The following is an 8,727-nucleotide window of genomic DNA, read 5'->3' as shown; positions in this document are numbered from 1 at the left end:
ATTTGAATACCCCAAAGATTGGATTAATCTGATCCTGTTAGGTCTCAAATGTTCATTCCAATTTGTCTTATTTCACTCACTATCAGTCCCATCAAGATCTGAGTATCTTTTGATATTCTTTTCAGTGATGACCTTCATTCTGCTGAGGTTATTCAGTCATTTAATACCTCATGTTGTTGAGCTCCTTGAGAGCTGTTCTACTGCACACTGTTATCCCACAGCTTTCCTTGTTAATCCAGTTACACACTGATTTGGGAAATTCTATCTGTGGAGCACTCTAACACAGAACCTGAAGCTGATACCGACCACACCAACAGCTGGAACTTCCACTCGGTCACATTTTCTCAAAACAAAGACAAAACAAAAATCAGAACCTTACATTCAAATTGATGTCATTGTACAGGGTAAATGTCCCCTTTGCTCCAAAATTACACTGAAAGCAACACAAGTCTCAGTCCCCAGCACTTAGTCCATAGTGAATGTTATGACCTTTCAGTGTTTGTCCAAGTACTTTGTGAAGGTTTTGAGGATTTCTCCCACAATTCCCCTCCTGGACAATGCAGCACAGGCCCCGACCATCCTCTGGGTGGCATGTCCCCTCCAAACCATTTGCCATTCAGCTTAAAATTACACCACCTTGTTTATTGCCCTCTGACTAAGTGGGAAAACAGCTTACCATTCACCCTATCCACATCCCCCTTGGTCTTATATACCCCGATCTCTGCTATAAAGAAAGCACCCCGAGCTTATCCAGCCTCTCCCTTCACAGCGAAACTGCTGCAGCCCAAGCCATGTTCTGGTGAATGTCCTTTCCCCTCCCTCCAGTGAAATCACATCCATCCCTTGGTGCAGTGACCAGAACTGCACACAATACCCCAACTGTGGCCAATCCAAATGCCTGTAGAGCTCCAACAGGACCCTCCCTGCTCTGATAATCTCTGCCTCAATATGTAAAGGCATGTTTCCTATCTGAGTCCCAGTGCAGAGGTCAGTGAGGGGAATCGAGTCCCAGTGCAGAGGCCAGTGAGGGGAATTGAGTCCCAGTGTGTGAATGTGTGTGTGTGTGTGTGTGTGGCCACACACACAGACAGACACACAAATACACACACAGACAGATAGACACACACACATTCACAAACACACACACACACTTACACACCCACACACAGACATGCACACACACAGACACAGACAGATACACACACACTCACAAACATACTGACAAACACAGACACACATACACACAGATATCCACACATACACACACTCACTCACAGACTCACACAGACAGAGACAGAGACACACACAGATACACCACAAAGACTCACACACACAGATGGAGATACACACTCACAGGCACTCAAACAAACACACGCACATACACAGTCTCACACATACACACACACACACCCACACGCACACACAGACACAGACACAAACACATACACATAAATACACACACACACAAATACGCCGATTCTCTGACTTCTCATTTCCCTTCCTTAACATTTCTGTTTATATTTCATGGGATAGACGAGCCACCAATGTCCACCATAAACACCTTGTCTATACATCCTCACATCCTGTATCTTGCAAAGGCTGTATCCATTATCCAACTTCCTCTATCTCCATCACATATGTTCCGATGATGCCAACTTTGCCATCATCCCCCTTAACAAAGACTTCTCCAGCTCGGTTGTTGACAAGGCCCTCAGCGGGTCCAACCTATCTCCTGTACTTCAGTCCGCACCCCTTCTCTTCCCTCTCCAACAGAGATAGGGTTCCCATTGTCCTTACCTACCATCCCACCAACAACCATATCCAGAGGATCATTAGCCATCATCTCCAGCGAGATGCCACCACCATACATGCTCCAGGTAAGTTGAAGTCATCAGTTGAAAAAAAATCAGGAAGAAGGGAAAAAGGAGAAAAAAAAGAAGAAAGAAATGGAAAAAAAGAACAGGTGGAGCAGAGGAGTTCTGGCTGGAGCATCTTACTCTGCCGCCATTTTGGATCTGCACAACAAGCTGACATGTTCCCAACTACCATCAGGTCTGAGGAAGGGCCAGTCAATCCCAAACATTAACTCTGATTTCTCTCCACAGATGCTGCAGACCTGCTGAGCTTTTCCAGCAATTTCTGTTTTTATTGCTGATTTACAGCATCTGCAGTTCGTTCAGGTTTTATTTTATGATCAGACCTTGCCTCTCAGAATGGAGATTAAGTCTTTGTGTCAGAATTTTCTCTCATAGTTGCCCTGACACTGATGAACACTCACTGCTCTGTTATTCCTGGTCAATCCCTACCACTGTTCTTGAAAGGTGGAAACACACCAACTGCCCTCCAAACCCCTGGCGCCTTCCCTGTGGCCGGAAAGAAATTAAAGATTTGGGTCAGAGTCCCTGTAGATTCCTCCCTTGTCTCCTTGGATACAACTCCTCCAGACCTTGGGGTCTGTCTACATTTAAGCTCCCCCAAACTGAGGATATCTGCTCACATCATATATAAATCTGCTGAAGAGAAGCTGAGAGTGATGTTTATTTTGGAGTTTTCCTTCCCAATGCTATTCCCATCCTAGGTTGGGGAAAATTGTGTTCAAACAGTCATAGAGTCATTGAGATATACAGCATGGAAACAGACCCTTCGGTCCAACTCGTCCATGCCAACCAGAGATCTCAACCCAATCTCGCCTCACCTGCCAGCATCCGGCCCATCTCCCTCCAAATCCTTCATAACCATATACCCATCCTGATGCCTTTTAAATGTTGCAATTGTACCAGCCTCTACCACTTCCTCTGGCAGCTCATTCCATACAGGTACTCTGTGTGAAAATGTTGCCCCTTAGGTCTCTTTTATATCTTTCCCCTCTCATCCTAATCCCATGCCCTCTTTGTTCTGGACTCCCCGACCCCAGGGAAGAGACTGTGTCTATTTATCCTACCCATACCCCTCGTGATTTTATAAACCTCTATAAGGTCACCCCTCAGCCTCCGACACTCCAGGGAAAACAGCCCCACCCTGGTTAGCTCAAATCCTCCAACCCTGGCAACATTCTTATAATTTTTTTCTGAACACTTTCAAGTTTCACAACATCTTTCCTATAGGAAGGAGACTAGAATTGCACGCAATATTCCAACAGAGGCATAACCAATGTCCTGTACAGCCGCAATATGACCTCCCCAATCCTGTTCTCAATACTCTGATCAATAAAGGAAAGCATACCAAATGCCATCTTCACTATCCTATCTACCTGCGACTCTGCTTTCAAAGAGCTATGAACCTGCACTCCAAGGTCTCTTTGTTCAGCAACGCTCCCTTGGACCTTACCATTAAATGTATAAGTCCTGCTATGATTTGCTTTCCCAAAATGCAGCATCTTGCATTTATCTCAATTAAACTCCATCTGCCACTTCTCAGCCCATTGGCCCATCTGGTCAAGATCCCATTTTAATCTGAGGTTAACCTCTTCATGGTCCGCTACACCTCCAATGTTGGTGTCATGTGCAAACGTCCTAACTATACCTCACATCCAAATCAGTTATATAAATGATGAAAAGTAGTGGACCTAGCTGAGGCACTCACTGGTCACAGGCCTCTGCAAAATAACCCTCCACCATCACCCTCTGCCTTGGTCTTGAATTCCAATTCTTCAAATAAACACATTAGAAAATTGTTTCAGGCTAAGTGAAAGATAGTGTTGTTAAAAAAATAACATAATGCAGAAGAATGTCAGATATTTTACACACATTATGGTCTCCATCCTACAGAAAGGATATTGTGAAACTTGAAGGGATTCAGAAAGGATTTACAAGAATGTTACCAGAGTTGGAGGTTTTGAGCTGCAGGGAGAGACTGAATAGGCTGGGCTGTTTTCCCTGGAGTGTTGGAGGCTGAGGGGTGACCTTACAGTGGTTTATAAAAACATGAAGGGCATGGATAGGGTAAATAGACAAGGTCTTTTCCCTGGGTTGGGGGAATCAAGAGCTAGGGGGCATAGATTTAGGATAAGAGGGAAAAGATTTAAAAGGGACTTAAGGAGCAACGTTTTCAAGCAAAGGTTGTTGTGGGTATGGAATGAGCTGCCAGAGGAAGTGGTGAAGGCTGGTACCATTACAACATTTAAAAGCCATCTGGATGGGTGTATGAATGTCTAGATTACAGAGGAGGAAGTGCTGGATGTCTTGAAACAGTTAAAGGTGGATAAATCCCCAGGACTTGATCAGGTGTACATGAGAACTCTGTGGGAAGCTAGAGAAGTGATTGCTGAGCCTCTTTCTGAGATATTTGTATCATCGATGGTCACTGGTGAGGTACTGAAAGACTGGAGGTTGGCAAACGTGGTGCCACTATTTAAGAAGGGTGGTAAAGACAAGCCAGGGAACTATAGACCAGTGAGCCTGACCTTAGTGGTGGGCAAGTTGTTGGAGGGAATCCTGAGGGACAGGATGTACATGTATTTGGAAAGACAAGGACTGATTAGGGATAGTCAACATGGCTTTGTGCATGGGAAATCATGTCTCACAAACTTGATTGAGTTTTTTGAAGAAGTAACAAAGAAGATTGATAAGGGCAGAGCAGTAGATGTAATCAATATGGACTTCAGTAAGGCGTTCGACAAGGTTCCCCATGGGAGACCAATTAGCAAGGTTAGATCTCATGGAATACAGGGAGAACTAGCCATTTGGATACAAAACTGGCTCAAAGGTAGAAGACAGAGGATTGTGGTGGAGGGTTGTTTTTCAGACTGGAGGCCTGTGACCACTGGAGTGCCACAAGGATCGGTGCTGAGCCCTCTACTTTTTGTCATTTACATAAATGATTTGGATGCGAGCATAAGGGGTACAGTTAGTAAATTAGCAGATGACACCAAAATTGATGGTGTAATGGACAGTGAAGAGGGTTTCCTCAGATTACAACAGGATCTGGACCAGATGGGCCAATGGGCTGTGAAGTGGCAGATGGAGTTTAATTCAGATAACTGCGAGGTGCTGCATTTTGGGAAAGCAAATCTTAGCAGGACTTATACACTTAATGGTAAGTCCTAGGGAGTGTTACTAAACAAAGAGACCTTGAAGTGCAGATTTATAGTTCCTTAAAAGTGGTGTCGCAGGTAGATAGGATAGTGAAGAAGGCATTTGGCATGCTTTCCTTTATTGGTCAGAGTACTGAGTACAGGAGTTGGGATGTCATGTTGTGGCTGTACAGGACATTGGTTAGGCTATTGTTGGAATATTGCATGTAATTCTGGTCTCCTTCCTATTGGAAAGATGTTGTGAAGCTTGAAAGGTGTCAGAAAAAATTTACAACGATGTTGCCAGGGTTGGAGGATCTGAGCTAGAGGGAGAGACTGAATAGGCTGGGGCTGTTTTCCCTGGAGTGTCGGAAGCTGAGGCGTGACCTTATAGAGGTTTATAAAATTATGAGGGGCATGGATAGGATAAATTGACAAACTCTTTTCCCTGGGGTTGGGGAGTCCAGAACTAGAGGGCATAGGTTTAGGGTCAGAGGGGAAAGATATAAAAGAGACCTAAGGGGTAACTTTTTCACACAGAGGGTGGTACGGGTATGGAATGAGCTGCCAGAGGAAGTGGTGGTGGATGGTAGAATTGCAACATTTAAGACGCATTTGGATGGGTATATGAATAGGAAGGGTTTGGAGGGATATGGGCCGGGTGCTGTCAGGTGGGACGAGATTGGGTTGGGATATCTGTGCCAGCATGGAGAGGTTGGACCGAAGGGTCTGTTTCCATGCTGTACATCTCTATGACTCTATAAATAGGAAGGGCTTAGAGGGATATGGGACAAGTGCTGGCAAATGGGACTAGATTAGTTTGTGATATTTGGTCAGCCTGGATGAGTTGGACACACACACACACACACGTAAATACATAACACCTTGCATGGGAAAACCATTCACTCTGTTCATCTACAGTTCCTTCAAACTTCGAACTGAGTGAATGTGCGAAGCTATCTCAATCAGAATCAGATTGGGGGATCTCTCACTTGTTCAGGTAGGATTCAGATTAATGTAGTTGGCAGCCCTCACTAAGTCTGGCTATATTTCTGTTTTCTAGGAACCAAATAATGATAAATTAATATGACACTCAATGATAAATAATAAAACTTAAGCCTTTATTTTGTAATTCGGTTAGAAATGTCAAGTTGGATTCTAAATGAGCCAGGAAGCCAGCCATCGAATTAACTCATATTCAGATACTTCCCAACTATTATCGTGGACCTGGGTCAAATCCTATCAATGACAGATGGCAGAACTTCAACTGAAACACGTGGAATTATGATTCTAATCTGACGATGAAAGCCTTGTCAATTGTTGTTAAAACCCATCTGGTTCTCTAACGCCCTTTAGGGATTAGGCCTGTCCTTGTCTTCTCTGGGCTACATGTGACTCCAGACCCACAGCAATTAGTGTGGTTTATGGAGGTCAGCCATCTAAGCTCCAGGCCCTCACAGCAGGAGGTCCTCAAGATTGTGTCCTAGCCCTAACTATCTTTAGGGACTGTATAACTGACCTTCCCTCAGGCAGAATGTCATGAGTCCGAGGATTCGTTAATACTCGCACAATGTTCAGCAGCATTCTTCCCTCCTCAGATACTGAAGCTCTCCATGTGGCTCTGCAGCAAGATCCTGGCAACTTCCAGGCCCGGGCTGACAAATAACAATGAATATTCGGCCACACAAGTACAAAACAATTACTATCTTCAATCATCTAAATAATGCCTTTTGACATTCAATGGCTTTGCTGTTCCTGAATCCCCTAAGATCAACAACCTGGGAGTTACATTGAGCTGAAAATGAAACGGATTTACAATGTGGCTATAAGAGGAGGTCAGGGGGCAAGGTCAGTGCAGTGAGGGATGTACCTCATGGCTCCAAAAGCCTCTCCACCATCTCCAAGGCACACGTCAGGGGTGTGATGGAATATTCCCCACTTGCCTGGATGGAAATATCTCCAAGATCCCTCAGGAAATGGGATCCCAGCATGACCAAGCAGCCATAGAAAAGCACAATGTTGCAGACACCCAAAATCCGAAATGAAATCAGAAAGTGCAGGAGAAATTCAGCAAACCTGGTAACACCTGTGGAGAGAAATATCGAGTTAACCTTTGGAGTCCAATATAATTCTTCTTCAGAACAGTGCTGATCAGGAGTCATGTTGGACTAGAAACATTCATTCTCTTTCTCTCTTCACAGTTACAACAGACCTGCTGAGTTTTTCCAACATTTTCTCTTTTACGATGAAGTTACCAGTTTGATTGGCACCACATCTACAAACATTCAGTCCATCCACAACCAGCGTTCAGTAGCAGCATTGAGTGTCATTGACAATAAGCAACAATGCTCCGTAGACATCATCTTCAACATCTATGGCCACTACCTTCCTAAAGACAAAGGCAGTAGATGCATGAGAACACCATGACCTGCATGTTCCCTTCCAAACCACTCACAATCCTGACTTGGATTATATTCCTTCAGTAAAGTTGCTTTAGTCCCAGTGAACCATAGGGCTGCTCTCTCAGAGACACAGTTGGTCGTGAGTTTAACCAGTGGAGGGGCGGGATTGAGAAGGTGGGAATTTCATGGTGATCTCAGCCAGTGTAGGGATTGAACTTGTGCTGTTAACATAAAACCTAGAACAGTACAGCACAGGGCAGGCCTTCAGCCCTTGATGTAGTGCCGACTTTTTTTCCACCCTAAGTTCAAACTAAGTGACATACTTTCATTGTTCTATCTTCTATGTGTCTCTACAAGAGTCGGTTAAATGTCCCTAATGTCTCTGACTCTATTCCCACCGCTGGCAGTGCATTCCACACACCCACCACACTCTGTGTAAAGAATCGACCTCTAACATCTCCCCTAATCCTTCCTCTATTACCTTAAAATGATTCACCCTTGTGATAGCCATTTCCACCTTGGGAAAAAGTCTCTGGCTAGCCACTCTTTCATTGCCTCTCATCATCTTGCACAACTCTATCATCCTTCTTTGCTCAAATAAGAAAAGCCCTAGCTCCCTCAACATTTCTTCATAAGACATGCCCTCCAGTTCAGGCATGCATCCTGATAAATCTTCACTGCACCCTTTCCAGAAACTTCCATATCCTTCTCATCATGAGTCGACCAGAACTGAACACAATATTCCAAGTATGTTCTAACCAGGGATGTGTAGAGCTGCAGCACAACCTCATGGCTCTTAAACTCAATCCCCCTGCTAATGAAAGCAAACACACCATCCAGCTTCTTAACAACCCAACAACGTGGGTGACAACTTTGAGGGATCTATGGACACAGAACCCAAGCTCCTTCTGTTCCTGCCAAGAATCCTGCCTTTAACCCTGTATTCTATATTCAATATTGACTTCCAAAATGAATCATCTCACACTTTTCCAGGTTGAACTCCATCTGCCACTTATCAGCCCAGCTCTGCATCCTGGTAATGCCCCATTGCAACCTACCACAGCCCTCCATACTGTTCACCATTGCACCAACCTGCATGTCATCAGCAAACTTGCTAATCCACCCTCCCACTTCCTCATCCAGATCGTTTACAAAAATCACAAAGAGCAAAGGTCTCAGAATGGATCCCTGTGGAGCACCATTGTTCACCAAGCTCCAAGCTGAATACTTCCCATTTCCCACCAGCCTCTGTCTTCCATGGGCCAGCCAATTCTGTATCCAGATCGCCAAGGGGATTTCAGCAGCTTTGAGACA

This window comes from Hemiscyllium ocellatum (genome assembly GCF_020745735.1).
Source record: "Hemiscyllium ocellatum isolate sHemOce1 chromosome 15 unlocalized genomic scaffold, sHemOce1.pat.X.cur. SUPER_15_unloc_21, whole genome shotgun sequence".
NCBI classification, from domain to species: Eukaryota; Metazoa; Chordata; class Chondrichthyes; order Orectolobiformes; family Hemiscylliidae; genus Hemiscyllium; species Hemiscyllium ocellatum.
The sequence above is the reverse complement of the archived record's forward strand: the minus strand, read 5'-3'. Positions refer to the sequence as shown.